This window comes from Piliocolobus tephrosceles, chromosome 5, assembly GCF_002776525.5.
Source record: "Piliocolobus tephrosceles isolate RC106 chromosome 5, ASM277652v3, whole genome shotgun sequence".
Taxonomy (NCBI): Eukaryota; Metazoa; Chordata; class Mammalia; order Primates; family Cercopithecidae; genus Piliocolobus; species Piliocolobus tephrosceles.
In genome coordinates this window covers 154,629,965-154,652,252 of record NC_045438.1, presented here as the reverse complement: position 1 = coordinate 154,652,252, position 22,288 = coordinate 154,629,965, and the positions used below count along the sequence as shown (strand labels likewise).

The window sequence follows — 22,288 nt, the reverse complement described above, 5'->3', positions numbered from 1 at the left end:
AAACAGAAGAGAAAAATAAGTATTTTCTCACTTAAGCGTGAACAGCAAACAGGATATTGAAGCCTAGGCACATTATATAGACAGAGAATGTAGCTTTATGTTTTGTACTAAAAATAAATTATTTGTGTGTGTGTGTGTTTTTCCTAAGGGACCAAGAGAACAGCTTTATTCAGATCTTTGTTAGCAAAATGAGCATTCAAGTTAAAGGACTTGGTCCATGCTTTCAGCCAGGTGAAACCCACACTGTGAGTTCTAGCGTGAACATTTATGTTGTGGCCCTTAATCTGAGTGACGAAGAATGGAGATATCCATGGTGAATTTAGCAGAGTAAGAACTGGTGCTTTGCCTTTCCTGCTAGCTCATGCAAGCACAACATTCAATATAGTTTGGCTTCTTCAAAGCTGCATCATTTTCTGCCAAAATATAAAGTCAGTATACAGAAATCAACAATCATGTATTGCATGCACTGCTTGGTTGTGGTTATAAGAGCTCTGAAGCATGAAATGAAGCTTGTGTCAATGCAGTGGACGATAATCTGGCATGATTATATGTGTTACTAGTGTTCTGAGGTATGTGCATAACCGGATAATGAAACAAAAAATACTATGATATCTGCAATATGTCCTTAGAAAATGCAAACAGAAAGTGTGCTTTCTGTCCATGGTTTAGCCACCTGGTGGAAGCAGGCAACAGCACTGCATATCCCCAGGTGTAAAATACTAGTCATCACTCTTGCTGATTCACAGGACTAGGAGTCTCTTCCTGCATTTCTAGCTTCCGAGTTTTAATTTTATGAAGTAAAACTGGCCCTGAGTTTTGGTATAAGCTGTAAAATATGGCTTGATAATCGTCACCATAGCTGTATTCTACCTGAAAGAATTCTGTAATTTAGTTTATGAAGCATATCCAAAGAAAAAAAAAATGAGCCACAAATGTTCCTGTGTAAGTTAGGATTAACATTATATTTGTGCCATTGAAAGTCAGTTGTTTGTAACCACGCAAGCCTGCATGGGCAGCCTAAAACCACTGAAGCCTTTATTAGCTGTTTCTGGGTCAACATTCTCTTGCAATTTCTAGTTGCACTGTGATAACATGATTACTGGTTGGTAATTTAGCATGTAGTGCAATGTGTCGTAGCATTTATAAAAGCACATTTGTGAAAGATGGTAGTTTTTAAATGATTTCTTCATTACCCAAACACTTAGGTTTAGATTTGTGGCTAGGGAGAATAATGTGACCCTGAGACCTCAAGACAAAATGCTATAAATATAAGATATTGTGCACAGTGGGTATTGATCAGAACTACTGTACTGAGAAAAGGCACAGGAGACACATGGTCATGGTGATAGGATGTGGTGTTTAGTAACATGGATTCTTAATAGTGATTGATAGAAGCTGAAAAACTTGTGGGCATGTGTTTCATTGTTCATGTTTTCAGTTCAAATGGAGATGTCTTAAGCTGTTTGGTAAGCCACAAGTGCTTGGGGAAAATATATACTTTTATACAGTATTGTACATAATTTAAATGATATAAACATAGTTCAAGGTAAACGATTGTTTTCCTTATGTGCCAGTTGTTTGTAGCAGTTATATAGTATGGTTTTGGACATCAGTCATCAAATGTTTATCAAATGTTTCCTTCTATATATTCTGTGTTGCTTGATGAAAGTCAACTGACCTCTTATATTTGGGGACTTACTTGTTTTTCAACTATTAGGATTATTTATTTTATATGTAATTCTTTATGTATGATACCCAAATATTCTCCTTTGGTCTTGTTTTCAGCCTTCCTTTTTTCAGAAGTCGTTAATTTTGTAATGTTTTTAAAAAACGTTTTGTATTTCCAGAGTTTATTTTAACGATGATTTGGTTAATTTGTAATTTGATCAGAAAGTAGTGTGCATAAAAAAACACATTATAATCTTTATATTTTGCGTTTTGACTATTTATAGACATTGTATGTTGGATAGTGGAATTTGGGATCCTGTTAGGTGATTGCTTATTTCCATACATATTTTGAACTTGATCTTTGCTTCTTTATCTTGTAGTCGTTTGAAGTGAAAACCAAAGAACTAGGAGGTGGAGGCAGCAGTGAGTTAAAAGGTGTTAAAGAGATCAGTACATACTGAGAGTCTGCGGGTGTAGTGGCCAAAAGTGGTGCAGGGGTGGGGGTGCAGTGGTGGTGGTTGGGAGGGTAGGGTCAGGGAGTCTGGGGTTGGAAGCTGGGAGACAGTGATGGCTCTAATAATCTCTTTAACACTTTATGGTCCAGACTCTAAAGCAAATTACCTGAGGTCTTTACCTAGTGACCATTTCTAAAGGCTGGCCAGTCCTACAAAAGAGATGCTGGTGCTGGTCCTGGTCACTTGCCTCCGTTTTTCCTCCCAATTAACTAAAACATGACTCTCTCAAATTGTGATTTAAGTGCACTTGAAATATTGTAAACCACAAATTAAGGCCGAATAATAAAATGTTTCCACATGAATAATGTTATCTAATTGGTCAGGTGCATGATTTAGATAATCAAGATGGCAATGGAACTATAAAATAAAACTGTGTGTTTGGCTAACATATTTGATGTATTTGAGTGAGAAGTTGTGTTTCCGAGCAGTCTATTGTGAACCATCTTCCCTCTTCTATAGCTATGGTCATTCAAGGCAGACATGGTGTTTTACGTAAGTTGATCACCATGTGATGTGTCAGGCATAGTTATACTGAAGAATTGTTGTTTACTCAAACTCTTGAATTTTAAATCTTCAATAAAAGGTTTCTGTGTGGTCTTCTTTGGCCTTTTTTTCTTCCTGTATATTGGTTTCCTGAGACCTTGTTTAGTCTGATTGCAGTAATTTTGACTTCCAGCTCTTCTCTGTCAATCAAACCCTTATGAATTCTTCCCTATGGGCCACTTTTCCAAGTACTTCAGAAATATCAACTCATTTAATCCTCACAACAACCCTTTGAAGTAGGTACTATTATCCCTATTTTATGAATGAGGAAACTGATATGATCTCTTTCTGTTATGTTAACCCAAAGGTACACAAAATATACCAGAATCCTGGCTTTATGTCAAGGAATGCAGCAAGCTTTATTTTCTATTTACTGATATCTACTAAGTGTAGAAATAATGACACTAATTATTATGCTTGGGCTTTCCCCCCCCATCTTATTTTCTCTTTTTGCTAAAAATCAACAACACCTAAAGTCATAAAACAAGAAGCATTTCTTCATAGCACTTTGTGACATGTACCAGTATTTTTTTCTGTACATAGAAACTAGAATAATTTATGAAAAAGATGTTTTCCAAAGGTGGTTGTTCTTTAATTTATTGTTTGTATTCATATATTTAAAGAATATGGTCAGCCTTGCATATCTGCAGATTCTATCAATTATGGATTGGAAATATTTGGAAAAAAACAACAATACAATGATAAAAAATAATACAAATAAGAAACCCAGTCTAGGAACTTTTTACATGATATTTACATTGTATTAGGTATTATAAGTAATCTACAGATGATTTAAAGTACATGGCAGGATGTACATAGGTTACTTGCAAATACTGTGCCATGTTATACCAGGGACTTGAGCATCCTCAGATTTTGGTATCCTTGGGGGTCCTGAAGCCCACCCCCCTGCAGATATTGAGGGGTGACTACATATTTTCTGTGGTATTGGCCGTGCTATCTACATGTAAATCTATCTTGGAAATGTTGATCCATTTGCATTGCCTCACGGGGTTATCCTCAATCTGGGCTCACCTGCTCTTCCCTAGGCTACCTCTTACATGTGCTAAGGACTAAGTGATACTGCCTTCTCACTCTCTCCCAGTGGAACTCTGTGCATGTCCCTCCTCTGAAATAACACATGTTCTTACTGTCTCCATAGAAGAATGAGTAAGCATTTTAATTTCAGGAGCCTTATTTAAGCTATGTGAAAAGTAGTACTAAATAAGAGACAGCTGTTCATAAAAGCAAGTGAGTAAACATAGTTCTGTAGGTTCATTTAATAGTAAATATTGTAATAACTACTATTTATTAAGCATTTACTTGGTGCCAGGTACGCTATTAAGTATTCCACATAAGCTGTCTCTTTTGATCATCACCATAATTCTTGTTTCCTCATCTATAAAAGGCTAATAAATAGCTTATCCAAGATTGTACAGAGTTGGTAGATTTAAAAACATAATTTGTGTGGATAAACCACAATCTGAATTTGACTATGATTGCTTTGTTAATTACCAGCAGACAAAGAATGCCTTCCTGCTGCAGTGAAGATGCTTTTGGGATTATGTTACTTTGGAAAGAGTGGCAGTTGAGGACTGCCTGGTAGAGCAAATTCAGAGTGGCAGGTATGGATGGCTGAGAAGGAGGAGGTAGTTCTCTGGAGGTAGCCAAGAAAAAGACATCGTTGTTTACAATTATTGCTGCAGACCTCAGATGGGCTTTTGGAGTAGAAGGAGGGAGAGAGCCCCTATCCTCAAGTCTAATTTTGGGAAAAAAAAACCCAAAAAAATTAAATGGAGTTATTTTCTGTCTCCTGAATTTGTGTTTTGTTTTATACTGTGTTCTGGATTGGAAATGAATAAGGACAAGTGCTACCTGAGTGGTATAGGATGAAATGAAATGAAAAGTAACTCAATAAATGTCATATACCGCAGGCTAAATTCTCTGGAGGTCAGAGCAACATGCTCTTTGTTACAGGGGGAGATTTCCTTGTTTTAGGATGCTGAAGGTCTGGAGTGTGGTATAAGGGATGAAGTTAGAAGTTTGGGAAGATGTTTTCATTTGGGTCATTCCCCTGCACGGCATGGGGTTTTCCTGGAATTCCTGGTGCATACTTTTCTTGATAACTCCTGGGGGGGAAAAAAGGAGTAAGAGATTTAGAATCTTAATAGTATGGAATAAAACCACTTTTATGATCATCTAATTATTTAGATCACTATGACCTTTTTTCTGTTTTTTAATGTTCAATGCCAATATGAGAAGCCAGACAGCCTGGATTTGAATACTGGCTCCGCCACCTTTTAGTGATATGATCTTGAGGTAGCTGCTTAATCTCTCTGTGCCTTCATTTCATTACTGCAATGGACAGCATTCTTATGTCCCCTCCAAATTCACATGTTGAAATTCTAACCCCCAAGGTGATCATATTAGGAGGTAGGGCCTTTGGGAGGTGATTAGGCCATGAGGGTGGAGCCCTCACAAATAGTGTTAGTGCCCTTATAAAAGAGACCCCAGAGAGGTCATTGGCCCCTTCTGCCATGTGAGAACATAGTGAGAAGGCACCATCTGTAAACCAATAAGTGGTCTTTTATCAGATACCTAATCTGCCAGCACCTTAATCCTGTACTTTCCAGTTCCCAGAACAGTAATAAAGAAATTTCTGTTGTTTATAAGCCATTCAGCATATGGTATTTTGTTATAGCAATCTGAACAGACTAAGACAATTACCTTTAAAGTGGAGACAATAATATTACTTCACTTGGTGATTGTGAGGATTAAATAAATTAACATTTCTAATGTACTTAATTATTAGTTATTAAGGGTAAGTTTTGTGTGGAGAAAGGAAAATTAATATTTAATTTATTTCAGGTAGAAACAAAAATCTAATTTTCTTTAGGCCTTTAAGTTCAACTTGCATATCTTAATACTCTGTTTATATATCTGGTAAATATGAGCAATCATCTTCACTTTTTCTTTGACTAAACTTTAATTCAAATTGAATAGATTGGATTTCTTAAATTATCAGCCTCATTTATGAACTTAGTTAAATTTCAAACCTTAAATATTTTAAATTGCACGTGTTACTTTAATTATTGATTGTTCTGTTTAGATAAATCATATGCTTATTGGGCAAATTTATGACTCAAGTAAGTAAAACCTTACCAAATACTTAGGTGAAGTTCCTTTGAATATTTTGTCACTTACAAAATTAATATTGTATAGACATAGTCAAATACTCCTAAACATTTCAATCAAAATAAATCTTATCTAAAATCTATTACACATTTTGAACTAGAATCACAAGGCTCATCTGTCAGTTTGATGTCAGATTCTTTTAAATTGTGCACAGGCTGTTCCAATTAATATAAGACATATTTCTAAACTTTTCTAAAAAGTAATAATACAAGTCTGATTTTCCTCATCTCTATATTTAATTCTAAACCTTCTCTAGATGGGAGTTAGTTACCCGCTAGAAGGAAGTTTATAATCTCAGATAAACTGAAGGTGCCATTCTAGGTGAACTTTAGTTATCTTACCATCCCATATTGATTTGAAATTGCTGTCTGACCATTTTTTAATTAAAATATGGTTGCTTATTGATCACACATTTAATGCTTGAATGCTGCAACTGGATGGCACACATTCTGGAGAATTCTTCCTATGACATAGATGGACAGGCTTGGCTCTCCTGTGTAGTCATCGTAACAATAGGAGACTCCAAACCCTTCTTTTCAGATAGTGTTGGTTTTTTAACCCTTAGACCAGTGCTGTCCAATATGTACTTCTAAGTTATGGGTAGTGATATTGAACAGTAAGATTTGGCCAGGTGCGTGACTCACACCTGGAGGCCGAAGCAGGACGATCACTTGAGGCCAGGAGTTCAAGACCAGCTTGGGCAACATAGTGAGATCCCACCTCTACAAAAAGTGCTAAAATTAGCTGGGCACGGTGGTACGCATGTGTAGTCCCAGCTGCTCCGAAGGCCAAGATAGGATGAGGCAGGAGGATTGCTTGAGCTCAGGAGTTCAGGTTTCCATGAGCCATGATTATTCCACTGCACTCCAGTATGGAGTGAGACTCTGCCCCTTAAAAAAAAAAAGAAAAAGTAAAAAGTAATTATTTTTAGTAGTAGATTTTATTTAACCTAATATATAAAAATTACCATAATTTCAACATGTAATCAATAAAAAAATTATTAATGAGATATTAAACATTTTCATTTTGCACAAACAATTTGGAATCTGGTGTGCATTTTATACTTAGAATTTCTAACATCTCAATTTGGATGGTAAATTTTCAGCAGTTAAAGTGAGGCCGGGCATGGTGGCTCACTCCTGTAATCCTAGCACTTTGGAAGGCTGAGGTGGACAGATCACCTGAGATTGGGAGTTTGAGACCAGCCTGGCCAACATGGTGAAACCCCGTCTCCACTAAAAATACAAAAATTAGCTAGACCTGGTGGCGCGTGCCTGTAGTCCCAGCTACTCAGGAAACCAAGGCAGGAGAATCGCTTGAATCTGGGAGGCGGAGGTCGCAGTGAGCCAAGATTGCACCACTGCACTCCAGCCTGGGCAACAGGAGGAGACTCTGTCTCAAAAAAAAAGGAAAAAAAAAAAAAAAAAAGAAAGAAAAGAAATGTGGTCTTACCAAAAGAGTAATGTTGTATTTGCCGGAAAAATATTTTACATTGGTTCAGTTTCTAAATTTAAATTAATAGAAATTAAATACGATGTAGATTTCAGCTTCTTAGTTGCACCAGCCACATTTCAAGTGCTCAGTAGCCAAACGTGACGAGTGGCTGCCATGTTGAATAGTGTAGTCCTAGACTTGATCCAGAGTCACTCCTCACCCTGTCTCTTATTGTTATGGAGTCCCTTGTTGTTACGATGACTGTACAGGAGGGCCAAGCCTGTCTGTCTATATCAGCTTTACGCTTTGCCCACCAACGTTTGAGATATCGTCTTTCGTTCTGTTGGATTCTTCATTTCCCTTGCTCACAGTTATGTTAGTCGTTTTAATGACATCTCTTGGTTTGAAAGGCATTTTAATGTGATTTCATTAGATCCAAATATTCTATACTTTCGCCTGTTTTTCTGAGTGACTTATCCAACAATGTTTTTTTGATTTGTTTACAACAGTTGTATTTCCAAAGGTGGTGCAGTGGGGTAGGCTTATGCCATCTCTGTTTCGTCATAGGTAGTTTGCCATTTAGATAGGATTATGAAGACTGAACTATGATCCAAGCATGAGCTCTCAGTGCTGGCCGGCAGCCCCACTCCTTTTTTCTAGTCTGTTTGTTATTCTTCTATCCTGGACAAACAAAATCCAAATAAACAAGAATATTAGCAGAGATAAATAAAATTGAGATAATTAAAATAATGCAAATGAGTGGATGAGTACCTTAGATTAAAAGGTAAGGTAACATTTACATAGGGATTTGAGTGACAAGAGAAGATTTGCTCAAGAGCAGAGCATTTCAGACAGAATCAGTGCAAAGGCCCTGAGGCAGAGAAGGCAGGAGAGTCATATGAAATGAGGTTAGAAAGAAAAGGGGTGGCCACATTGCTCCAGACTTTGTTATTTGTGGTAAGGACTTGAGTTTTATTCTATGTGGAATAGGAAGCCATTGGAGGACTTTTTGTAGAGGTGGTCTGGGAAAGATGGGAGTAATTTGGTTAACATTTTAGAAATATTATTCCATGTAGAGAACAAATCTACATGGAAGATATAAGGGGACAAGATTGGTACCAGGGAGACTTGTTAGGAGCCAATTTCGATAGTCCAGGTGAGAGATGGTATATTTACCACAATTTTAATTTTACATTTATTTATGTGATAGATTGATACCATCCTCAGTAGACTGTAAGCTCCAACAGGGCAGAAACAATGTCTTTTTTTTTTTTTTTGCCTAAAGTTGTAATCCCAGTGTAGTATTCCCAGATGTAGTCCCTGTATGTTGACTTAACTGTCAATTCAGCATTTTCCATATTTCACACATAGAAGATATGTGTATGTATCATGACCAAATAGATTACTGTAGCTAGCAGGAAAGTATTCCTAAAGTCAGAATATCAAGGCCTTTATTCAGATATTCAGATTAGAGTTGGAAGTCTTTCACTCTGATTCGGACAGTGAAATGACTTACAAACCACATATTAACAAGTAGAAGATATTTTCACAGGAAATCAGAACATTTGATGATCCAAAAAGATAGCACATTAGTTATAACCATATGATGTCACTGAAACTGTTGAAATTGTTATGATCTCTTAATCATGATAATGTATGGATAGAAAATTTACTCAGCATTGTATCTTACGTTGAATATATACAAAAGATGTTTAAAAATAAGACATCTTGCTATGATTCATTTGAGATAGACATCACTTATCATAATGGGGTACTAGAAATGCCCTATGCTGTTGATACAGTTTTGGTGGGTGAGTGTATTAGTTCATTCTCACATTGTTATAAGGTACTACTTGCGAGTGGGTAATTTATGAAGAAAAGAGATTTAATTGACTCACAGTTCTGCAGGCTGTGCAGGAAGCACGGCTGGGGAAGCCTCAGGAAACTTAACAATCATGGCACCAGGCGAAGGGAAAGGAGGCACATTTTACATGGCCAGAGCAGGAAGGAGGAAGAGAGATGGGAGAGGTGCCACACACTTTCAAAGAACCAGATCTCCTGAGAACTCTGTCACGAGACAGCACTATGGGTATGGTGCTAAACCATTAGAAACCGCCCCTTTATCTAATCACCTACCACCAGGCCCCACCTGCAACTTTGGGAATTAAAATTCAACGTGAGATTTGGGTGGGGACACAGAGCCAAACCATATCAGTAAGGAACTAGCATCATGAAAAATTTAATGTTTTGCTTTTCCCTGTCTTTATAGACAATGATGGAAGAGTCAGAAATCCTTAAACAGCTTTATGTAGACAACTGGACACATAATTAGGAGAAGTTTAAAGCATTTTAGAACTCAGGATAATATCTCTATTGAGATTCAGTTATTCTTTGATCTGCAGTAAATTTAAATGGTCGTGGTTGGTCTATAAATATAAATTTTTCTTTCACAGACAGTTTTAAAAGGGGAAAATTTAGACAGCTCTTGTAAAAATCTCACATTGTAGAGTAGGAAATTTCTTAAGTAACACTGTGCTAGGCACTAATGACTCAGATGAACAAATCAAGTATAGCCCTACCCTGCTGATGTGAACAGAAGAAATTACAGGTAAGTGTCTGGTCATTACACAAGTGTGTATCATGATAGGGCATATATATGATGCCTGTGGGATCTGTAGGAGAGGCATCCAAGCAAGATTTGGGATTTGGGAATAATTGATGTCTATACTGGATGAAGGATGACCCAGGAAAGCAGGCAAATATGGGAAAGTTTAGGGTGGTAAGAGTGGGTAAAAGAGCTATAAAGAGGGAACTGGGCATTGTAAAAGCTTAGAATCCATTTGAGATAATGTGGCTTCTTTTGGAGAGTAAAAAGAATTGGGGAGGGGATGGAGTGAGGTTGGGGAGGAGAAAGGAGTAAGAGATGTGGCTGGTGAGGTAGACAGAGGCCAGATGAGGAAGATGGTAAAATATTTTAAGCAGGGGAGTAAATGATCAGATTTGAGTTTTAGAAAATCTCTCATGGTGTTACATGTAGACTTTTCACAATCACATTACCTATTTTGTGTTGTGTGTACCCTGTATAGACATAGGAAGCATTACTTTTATTTTTAGGTACACTTGTTATTGAAGGTTAACATACATATAGGAAAGTGCACGAATCATAAGGATATACAGCTTTCATGCATTTTCAAGTGAGTCCCCTGTGTAACTACTACTCACATCAAAAAATAGAAGATTACTATCACCCCCAAATCCTTCCTTTGCCTTTTTTTCAGTTATTACCTGCCCCCAAAGGTGACCCATAGTCTGAATTCTAACACTGTTGATTAGTTTTGCCCGTTTTAGAACTTTATACAAATGGAATCAGGCAGTGTGTACTTTATGTGTGTGTGTTTGATAGCTTTCACCAACTATTTGGGATATTCATCCTTGCTGCTGGATGTAGTAATAGTTTGTTTTTTGTCTCTCTCATTTTGGTGTAGTATTTCATTGTTGCCTGTAGCACTCTTTTTAAAATTGTGCTGTTCATAGACATTTGGGATGTTCCCGTTTTCAGCTATTACAAATAGTGCTGCTATAGACATTCTTATACATGTGTATGTGACCATTTCTGTTGTGCATCTCTGTAGAAGTAGAAAGGTCATGGGTTATATGTATGATTTAGCTGTGATACTGCTATCAAGCATTTGCCACACAGTTCTCCAGGTGGTTATATCAGTGACATTCTCAACATCAGTGTATGAAAGTTCTAGTTGTTTCTCATTCTTGCTCATAGTTGTATTGCCAGTGGATCTCAGCTCACTGCAAGCTCCGCCTCCCGGGCTCACGCCATTCTCCTGCCTCAGCCTCCCGAGTAGCTGGGACTACAGGCGCCTGCCACCTCGCCCGGCTAGTTTTTTGTAGTTTTTAGTAGAGACAGGGTTTCACCATGTTAGCCAGGATGGTCTCGATCTCCTGACCTCGTGATCCGCCCGTCTCGGCCTCCCAAAGTGCTGGGATTACAGGCTTGAGCCACCGCGCCCGGCCAAGATTATCTTTTTCTTACTGATTTTTATGGAGTTCTTTATATTTTCTAGATAGAAGTCCTTTGTGCGATATATTTGTTGTGGAATTCTTCCACACTATAGCTTGCTTTTAACTCTTATAATTTTTCAATCAGAAGTGTTTAATTTTAATGAACTCATTTATATATCTTCTTTTAATGTTAGTGCTTTTTGTGTCTTCTTTAAGAATTTTTTGCGTGCTCCAAGATCATGAAGATATTCTCCTATGCTACCAAGAAGTTTTATTGTTTTACTTTTCACATTTAGATTTATAACACCTTTGAATTGATTTTTGTGTATGGTGTGAGGTAAGGGTCAAAATGATTTTTATCTATGTAAATATCTTGTTGACCCAGCATTATTTATTGAAAAGATTATCCCTTCTCCATTAAATTGCAGTGGCATCCTTTTCATAAAAATAAGTAATCATATGCTTATGCATCTCTGTCTGGATTCTGTATTTTGTCCTTATGATGTATTTGTCTAATAAAGTATCTTACATAATCCCAGGACTTTGGGAGGCCACGGTGGGTGGATCACTTGAGGTCAGGAGTTTGAGACCAGCCTGGCCAACGTGGCGAAACCCCGTCTCTACTAAAAATACAAAAATTAGCCAGGCGTGGTGGTTCACACCTGTAATCCCAGCTACTTGGGTGGCTGAGGCATGTGAATTGCTTGAACCCAGAAGGCAGAGGTTATAGTGAGCCAAGATTGCATCACTGCACTCCAGCCTGGGCGACAAGAGCGAGACTGCATCTCAAAAAAACAAAAACAAAAACAAAAAAGCATCTTACATTGATGTAATCCTGATACCAGGTAGTATAAGTTCTTCAGTTTTGTTTTTTTGTCTTGATTTTCTTTTAGCCCATTTTTAGTGTTTGGCATTTACATACAGATTTTAGGATCATCCTGTCAGTTTCTACAAACAACCTGATAGATTTTTATCAGAATTGCATTGACTCTGTAGATCAATTTGGGAGAGTTGACATTTTTATAATATTGAGTCTTCTAATCAATGAACACAATATAGCTCTCCATTTGTTGTCTTTAATTTCTCTAAGTAATGTTTGGAAGTTCTCTCTGTAGTATTCTTGTACTTCTATTCATTAGATTTGTTCTTTTTATTGTTATTGCAAATGCCATCTTTTAAAATTTCACCTTGTAATTTTTTGTTTCTTGTGTATATAAATACATTTTTGTATCTTGACCTTGATTCCAGGGATTTTGCTGTATTCACTTCTTAATCTTAATAACTTATTTGTAGAATGATTTGGATTTTCTATGTGCTTAATCACTGTATGTGATGGATAAAGAGCTTTGTTTCTTTCTTGTCTGATTCTTATCTCTTTCACTTTTTTTATTGCCTCATTGCTCTATCTAGGACCTCAATTATAATTTTGAATAGAAATGGTGATAGCATGTACTTTGTCTTATTCCCAACTTCAGGGGGAAAGCATTCAATATTTAAAATATGGCTCTTGCTTAGAAGTGTTGAAACCTTTTTATCGATTAAGAAAATTCTCATTTCTAATTAATGGTTATTTTAATCATGAACATGTGTTGAGTTTTAGCAAATGATTTTCTGCATTTATTGAGATGATCATATGATTTGTTTCTCCTTTATTTTGTCAATATGGTAATCACATTTTAAAAAATGTTAGAAGTTTTGCGTTTCTATCAAAAATCCAACTGATGTGCTATTATTTTAGTGTTTTGTTGGACTCAGTTTAGTGATATTTTGTTTAAGAATTTGTCTGTTTAGGAGAGAGAGTGGTGTAAGTATCTGAATAGTGCCTCCCTTTGCATTCTTGATATTTACGATCTGTGCCTTTCTTCCCCTTGCCTGGGGTTTATCAAATTTATTATTTTATCAGTGAACTTATTTTGACTTTTTTTTTTTTTGCTATTGTATGCTTATTTTCTAATTTATTAATTTCTGTTCATAATTAGTACTTTCCTAATATTTTTGGCTTTGGGTTTTCTGTTTTTTCTAACTTTGTGAAAATGATACTTAGATTATTGATTTTCAACTTTTCTAACATATGCATTCAAAGCTCTGCATTTTCCTTAAGCATGGCTTTAATAGTATCCTCTTAAATTCTGTCATATTTTTCCTGCTCAAAATATTAAAAATAGCCATGTGTTTTTTTCTTTGACCACAAGTTATTAGACATTTATTGCTTAATTTCCAGTGGTTTAGGATATTCTAAAAATCTTGTTGATTTCTAGCTTAATCCAGCTATTGTCAAATAACATGCTATTAACATTTTACTCTTTTGATATTTTTGAGACTATTCTTATGGCCTGGATATGATCATTTTTGCTGAGTGATAGACATGCACTTGAATAGACTACACAATATATTCTGTAGTTGTAGTTGCAGAATTTGGTGCACATAGATTGGGTCAAATTCATTAATTGTATTGATCAAAGTTTCTATCTGCAGTCTTTCAGTCTGCTTATTCTGTCAGTTATTGGAATAGATAAGCAAAATCTCTTACTGTGATGATGAATTTTCCTACTTTTCATTCTGTCAGTTTTTAAATATATATTTTGAGGATATGTTATTAAATACATACAAATACAACAATTATAGGTTATTTTAATATAATTGTTTTAATTCCTTGGTGTATTGTATCCCTTTCCTCTCTGTACCTCTCACAATGGTTCTTGACTTACTGTTTACAGGTCTTATAGTAGTCTATACCAACTCTCCTTTGTTAGTTGGTTAGTGTTTCCATGGTATATCTTTTTATATACTTTAAATTTCCTTACTCTATTTTTAGTTGTTTGTTTTATAAGCCGCATATAGCTGGCTTTTGTTTACTTATCTCACCTGACAATCTTTGGAGCAGCTAATAGTTCATTTACATGTAAAGTGCTTGATAATATAATTGGGTTTAAACTTCCCATTGTACTAGTTGTTTTCTAACTGTCCTATCTGTTCTTTGTTCTTCTTTTCTTCTTTCTTGCTTTTAAAAAAATTAATAAAGCAATTTTAATTCAGTTTTCTTCTCTCTTTTCTTGATAGTTACACATTGTGTTTTACTCTTTTGACTGTTATCCTAGAGATTATAGCATCTGTTTTCATTTATGAATATACTTTAAATTAGTATTTTAATCCTTCCGTGATGATGTAGTGTTATTAGAATACTTTGACTCTATAAACCCCTTGCTCTTTTTGGAATGGTTGTATCATTTTAATTCCACACATGAATAAAATAATCTGATACATTATTATTGCTGTTTTATACAGTATTTATCTATATTTATCATTTATTTTCATTCCTTCATGTAAGTCTGTGTTTCCCTTTGGGATTATTTTCTTGTTGCTGGAAGAACTCCCTTTAGTATTTCTATTTTTACCTGTTTGAAAGTGTTTTGTCTTAATTTTTGAAGCATATTTTTCCTGCATGTGGAATTCTAGATTGACAGTTTCTTTCAGCACTTTAAAGATGTAATTTCATTGTTCTCTGTTTTCCATTATTTTTGTTGAGAAATCAGCTGTCAGTCTCACTTTGGTCCTTTAGAGGTGATGTGCCTTTTTCCTCTGTGTGTGAAAATTATTTTCTTTGTCTTTGGTATTGAGGAGTTCTATTATGATGTGCTGAGGCACTTTTTCTTTACTATTTATCTTGCTTGAGGATCATAGAGATTCTTGAATCAGTTTTAGAATATTCTTTAATTACAAAATTTTTTTTTGAGACAAAATCTTGCTCTGTGGCCCAGGCTGGAGTGAAGTGGTGTGATCTCAGCTCACTGCAACCTCTCCCTCCTGGGCTCAGGTAATCCTCCTGCCTCAGCCTTCTGAGTAGCTGGGAGTGACTACATGTGCCACCACACCTGGCTGATTTTTTTTATTTTCAGTAGAGATAAGATTTTACCATTTTGGCCAGGCTGATCTCAAACTCCTGACCTCAACTGATCCACCTGCCTCAGCCTACCAGAGTGCTGGGATTACAGGTGTGAGCCACCACCCCTGGCCAGTTTTAGAATATTCTTAGCAGCTTTCTCATCAAATAGTATTTCTTCTGGTCTGATCACTTTCCTCCCCTCCTAGAAGTACAATTTTATATCCTTTAGATCTTTCACCCTGTTCTATTTGACTCCTAAACTCTTTTTCCTATTTTCCATTGTATTTTTTCCTCTTTAGTTTGGAAATTTTCTAATGACATATGTTTCAATTCACTAATGTTCTCATCTTCTGTTCTGTTCTTATTTTTATTTTATTTTGTTAGGGCTTTATGGAAGTATAACTTATACACCATAAAATTCAGCCATTGTAGGTGTAGCATTCAATGATGTTAGTTAAATTCACAGAGTTCTGCAACCAGAGAAAGAAAATCTTACCTTATTCTTTATCTTTTCTGAAATTCTTATTTGGTAGATTAGTAGATACAAACAGCCCTGATAGAGCTATAATTGTTTAATTACATTCAGGGAATACTAATGGCTACCTTATCTAAATGGTGAAAGTAGTTTCTAAATTATAAAGTACTATTAATATATACTTTTACTCATCCAAATAAAAAATTATATTTAATAACATATATATCTAAATCCTTGGTAAAAATAAAATGCTAAAATGCTATACAATGGAAGGTGTTATTACCATGTGCATAGAGGTGGTTCCTGCTTGTTTTTTTTTTTTTTTCTTTTTATAGAAATAGGGTCTCACCATGTTGTCCAAGTTGTTCTTGAACTGCTGGGCTCAAGTGATCCTCTTGCCTCAGCCTTCCAAAGTGATAGGATTAGAGGCCTGAGCCACTGTGCGTGGCTGAAGTCTCTGTTTTTTTGATGGAGCTATAAAAATAGGACTTTTTTTTTTTTTTTTAGCAGTAAGTCATGTATGCTACTGGGTAAGTGAATACTGAGGTGCTAGTAGAACTCTGTATCATTGGTACTTATCTTACTGCCTTGGAACTCCTATATTTTGCATACATTCCTGTCCCCCCCCTGTGAATTACTAAGTAAGATTGCTAAGCTGCTTACTAAGTGGCTGATCCTAAGAAGAACACTTAGCCGGGCTTAATAAACATTGAGGAGTGAGAACATAAGAGTGTTACTAGAGCTTTGCTTTCTTAGGGTGGAAATGCCCTCCATTGTCACTTGAATTCCTGCTAACACCCCAATACATGTGGAAAGGTTGCTCTTAATCATATATGATATATATAATGATCAACCTATAATGTTGAAGCTGGAAGGTCTTTAGCCATCAAGCCCAGAATCTTAATTTCTCAGATAAAAAAGCCATGACCCAGAAAGTTTAAGTGATTTACCCAAGTGATTTACTCAAGATCTCAGTCTATGCATTAGAGAGAGCTGGGCTTGATTTAGCCAAAAATTATTGTGGCCCACTTTGGGGATTTACCCTCAGATGTTGTCATCACAAAATGTATGTATCAAATGTGAAACTGCCACTTCTTTGCCAGTGCATTCCTTTAGCAAATAACCTTAAACGTTGGAATTGCCCTTATGGGGAGATGATGGTACCTCAGCAGTGCCCCTCAGAGCCCAATCAGGTGATTTTGCAGAGCTTTCTGTTTTAAACACTTCTGTCTAAAGTGTTTAGTGTGATGCTATAGGTCAGGCAAAAATATAGTAACAGCAACATGACAACAACAACAAAACAACCAACGTGAATAAACAAACGAACCTTAAAAATTTTTTGTCACTACAATGTTTTAACAATTTCAAAGATTGACATAGATCTTTTGCCTTACTTATGTTAATACCTATTAGTTTATGCTGTTTTTAGTGTTAAACGGTAAAATGTTTATTCTCTTGTTATGGTCCATTACTGCAGTGGCTTAATTTCATCTTGACAGTTTTCCTCTGCCTTTTTGGCATCCCATTCATTCTGATTACACCAGTGGATCTGTTACCAGAAAGGGGTCCCAAACCAGACCTCAAGAGAGGGTTCTTGGATCTTGTGCAAGAAGGAATTCGAGGTGAGTCCACAGAGTAAAGTGAAAACAAATACTTTAAGAATGTAAAGGAATTAAAGGGTGGCTATTCCATAGAGAGACTAGGGCATTCTCAAAAGCAAGAGGAGAAACACATCTGCCTTAGGTACAGTGCTTATTTCTATATAACAAAGGAAAAAGTCATGGGGAGATGTACTTTACTACAAGGGTTTGTGACAAAGTATTGTTAATCTTTGTGTAACTACTTTGGAAAGAATCTATATTATCTTTAAAGCAAAATATTATTATTATTATTATTATTATTATTATTATTATTATTATTATTATTATTATTTTTTGAGATGGAGTCCCACTCTGTTGCCCAGGCTAGAGTGCAATGGCACGATCTCAGCTCACTGCATCCTCTGCCTCCTAGGTTGAAGCGGTTCTCCTGCCTCAGCCTCCTGAGCAGCTGGGCCTACAGGCATGTGCATTATTACGCCTGGCTAATTTTTATATTTTTAGTAGAAACGGGGTTTCACCATGTTGACCTCAAACTCCTGACCTCAGGTGATCCACCCTCCTTGATCTCCCAAAGTGTTAGGATTACAGGCATGAGCCACCGTGCCTGACTGCAAAACTTATTCTTAAACTAAGAATGCTTTTGTTCATAAGATATTGGGACATCAGGACATTTCCTGGGTCTGTTATTTCCTGGGTTTGTTAAGTCCTGGGTCTATTCAGTAAACATTACTAACTTCTTCCCTTAACTGTAAATATCCTATGACTAAAAAGTCTAGCCTCCTGGGAATGCAGCACAGTAGGTCTCAGCCTCATTTTACCCAGCCCTAATTCAAGATGGAGTCACTCTGGTTTGAATGCCTCTGGCACATTTCTCGCCTCCCATTTATAAGGGGAGCCTTAATCCTAAAGGTTGCAGAGGGATAGAAATTTGTCTTCTGTAGCTTCTTCAGGCTGAACAGGGGCTATGATGCTCCTACCTAACAATATTTAGGGTCTCTTGTATTTAGAGTTGGGAGGAGTTTAGTCAGAGTATGGTGAAGGTCATTCAAAACTCTGAGTCCTGATGAAAGATGATACCTGGAAGATAATAAGTCTTTAAGAAAACATTGAGTAAGCTTCTTCCAAATTATAGACAAAGAGTACCACAGCAATATATTCTAGAACTGTAAAGCAAAATCAGTAAAATTGTCTCAAATAAACGAAATAAGACAGCTCTCTATGAACTGGGGAATTGTGGGAACCAAGGTGATATGGGGTTGCTAGCTGATTTCATTATGTGTCCAGAATTAGAATATTAATTCAGATTTTTATGTTACTCATGCTGCTTGTTTCTTTTGAGCAGCAACCAGAGATCACTGGTTGGTTCACAGGAATAAGCAGGGTCAGTCTAAATTGCAGAAAAAACTCAAAGTCAATGGACGAGACCAGAGTCTAATAACAGGTGTACCATAGTTTGTGAAACGTAATTTTTCTATCTCCAGTCCCTGTTTTTATTAAAACAAACCATGGTAGGACTGATTTGTTTGCAAAATAAATTTTAGTCTTATTGTATGTGGCCTGGTTGTTTGTATAAAGTGAAGCAAGAATAATAATTTGCCATATAGTGTCTTTTGACTTTGATGGAACTGTGTTCTATAATGTAATCTTAGATTAGACTTTTTAAAGCCTTGAGACCAGTCATGGATTTATATGTGCCTGCAAATACGAGTTGGGTAAGTTTCTCTCCTCTGGAGGTCCCAAGATATTTGGGGCTTCAGGGCCTGTCAGAAAGTGACATTCTTTACTTACCACAGGTCAGGAGCTCTGTACAAGGCTCAAGAGTCCTGTACAAGGCTCAAGATATGAGGTCAGTTTTCTTAGGGGCTTTAATTGGCTCTATAAATGAATTTTGATTCCTTAAAGCAGTCTGTTTACATTTGAAAGCATGTCAGTCATTCCAGTCAAAGCCTTGGTAAAATAACTAGTGTCTCCAATTGTGTCTTGTCACAAAGGAAAAAGTCTTAACTGGACTTATGTAAATAGCTATATCACTGTAAGTTAAAAATACTCACAAATAGTTTCCAAATTTGGGAGAAATCAGGTAGAGAGAACGAAACGTGCTGTAAATTTTGTTTACAGTAGTATACTATACTCAATTGTTAAAAGCTGTAAATAGCTCAAAATAAAAGTTTTCTTGACTCTTAAAAACAAAACAGAAAGGCAAAAAGTCATAAATAGATTATTTTGGTCTTTTATTAGTTGTCTATGCAATTCCTGTTTTTCTCAATATTTATGAATACATTAGTTTTCCAAGAGTCTTGGAAGTTTTCTTCTATTTTAATGGCATACATTTCAAAGCTGTCAAAGTCCTGCTTTATAAGAGTACTTGTCAGAGTCCTATAGCTGATTATAAACTGCCTTTTGAAGAGAATCAAAACAAGACAATTGCTTGTGGATGACAAAAAGTCTTAGGGCAGCTGTAGTCAGAAACACAATTGACAAGGAAATTTGGCTACCCTTGTGACACACAATAATTTAAGAGAACAATTGTAACTATTAATGATAATATATACTAAGTTATACAAGAATTATTGTAGTTTTGCATAATTTTAGAACACATACCAATGACACATATAAATAACCCAAAGAACGTCCAATGCCATTTTGTATTTGACAATACTTCCTATATGATTTTAGTGTGTCAAATAAGTCAAATATGCCATTATTTAACTGCAGGGGACCTCATATCTAAAAGGATTATCAAGTCAGGAAAGACTTAATTTATAATTTGATTTTGGAAAGTTTGTTAAATAGCAAAGGTGTAAAACACGTTATGTTATAAAATAGAATCTCAGGTCACTGATTTATTTAGCCAAAATGGTAACTTAAAGATTTAAAAAAGGCAAAAACTTTTACCCATTGATAGAGGGAAGAGTTAGCTTTCCAAATAATGTCTCTTTTCTCTCCTTTCTATTTTTTTTTTGTTCAAAAGGCAAACAAAAATATTTTATATTTTAATATTACATGAAAATCTTGTTCAAAAGAGAAAGCCAAATTTCGCTTTTGTGTTAATGTACTATTAATGTCAAATCCAATTTTTAATAAAATCATATGGACCAAATCTACTCACTCCGAATCAGTTTGACCATAAAGTAAGATTCTCATAAACCTTTTATAATCCTTTAAATTTTTTGTTGATGGCAAGATGGCTGCCTTTGTCTTTGCCAGTGTAGTGAGAGCAGCTTCAGGAACCTTATAGCCCCTGAATGTTTTGGCATCTTCAGCCTACTAAAATTGTGTCAAGAATGCCTCTCTTATTTCTGCATTGTCTACTGGACGTTTTAGTCATATTCAGACACCAGTTGTTTCCTCCGCTCCCAGACTTACCACATCTGTCAGAAACCTGACGTGTGGGCATCCTGCAGTGATCTTTAATAGAGCGGCCGCTTTGCTTCCAAGTGTCCTGAAGCTGCCAGTCAGATCTCTAACATTCGTCTGTACACAAAAAGGTAAGAGAAAGACTGTGAAAGCTGTCATCTATAGGTTTCTTCGACTTCATTCTGGCCTTTGGTTGAAGAGAAAGGCTGGTTATAAGAAAAAATTATGGAAAAAGACACTTGCAAGAAAAAAAGCGATTGAGGGAATCTGTGTTCTGCAGTAAAACCCAGAGTAAACTCTTAGATAAAATGATGACTTCTTTCTGGAAGAGACGAAAAACCGGTATGATGACGATCCTTATCAAAGTATTATGATCAAACAAACCTGAAAGTATAGATCGGAAGTTTCACTTGTTTCTCAGCTACTGAATATATATCTTTGTGTACATGATGTCTTCGCAAAAATGGGTAAATATAAAACTTCATGTAAATTGTACCAATGAATAGGTAAACATACAGGGCCAATGTTAAACTTATAAAAGTTTTAAAACTTAAACAATTTTTTGCTGAAGAGTAGGTCAATGCTCTAACCCTGTTGTGCGTTTTTCCAATATTCAATTTATGGAAAAACTAAACAATATCCTTTTAATTTTAGTCACTTTGTTCACACACAGAATTTCTTTTACAAGATTAATTTTTTACAAACCTTCCACCATTTGCTCAAATGTTTAGCTTTATTTTATCTAACTTAAAATAATTATTCAGCCCTCTTTTCTTTTCTTTTCTTTTCTTTTTTTTTTTTTTTGACAGAGTTCTGCTCTGTCTCCAAGGCTGGAGTGTGATGGCGTGGTCTTGCCTCACTGCAACCTCCACCTCCCGGGTTCAAACAATTCTCGTGCCTCAACCTCCCAAGCACCTGGGATTACAGGCACACACCACCACACATGGCTAATTTTTGTATTTTTGGTAGAGATGGGGTTTCACCATGTTGGTCAGGTTGGTCTTGAACTCCTGACCTCAGGTGATCCGCCTGCCTTGGCTTCCCAAAGTACTGAGATTACAGGCATGAGCCACCACACCTGCGCCCCCCTTTATTTTTTTTGAGATAGAGTCTTGTTCTGTTGCCCAGGCTGGAGTGCAGTGGTGCAATCTCAGCTTACTGCAATTTCCGGCTCTTGAGTTCAAGTGATTCTCCTGCCTCAGCCTCCTGAGTAGCTGGGACTATAGGCGTGTGCCACCACACCTGGCTAACTTTTGTATTTTTAGTAAAGATGGAGTTTCACCATGTTGACCAAGCTGGTCTTGAACACCTGGCCTCAGGTGATCTGCCCAACTTAGCCTTCCAAAGTGCTGAGATTACAGGTGTGAGCCACTGTACCCAGCCACTTATTTTTCTTTAAGTCAGTTAACCAGAGCTCTTTCATATGCAAACATCACACACATAACACATATAAATACACAGATGGAAGAAGATCTAATAGTTATAATATTTTTTATTTGCCAGTTTTAAGTTTCTTAATTGGATTACTGGCTTCAGGCTGAAGCCCTTCAAGGAACAGGGCCAGAAAGGCATGCAATTTCTAGGGCCTAATAAGCAGGCACAG

At 36.3% G+C, this 22,288-nt stretch overlaps 1 protein-coding gene and 1 pseudogene across 2 annotated transcripts in view; both read left to right on the top strand.

The window, feature by feature from the left end:
* Positions 1–22,288, top strand: part of RNF182 (ring finger protein 182) — a 127,257-nt gene that overhangs the window by 1,885 nt on the left and 103,084 nt on the right. The window lies entirely within an intron of this gene.
* LOC111525577 lies at positions 20,513–21,081 on the top strand (annotated as a pseudogene).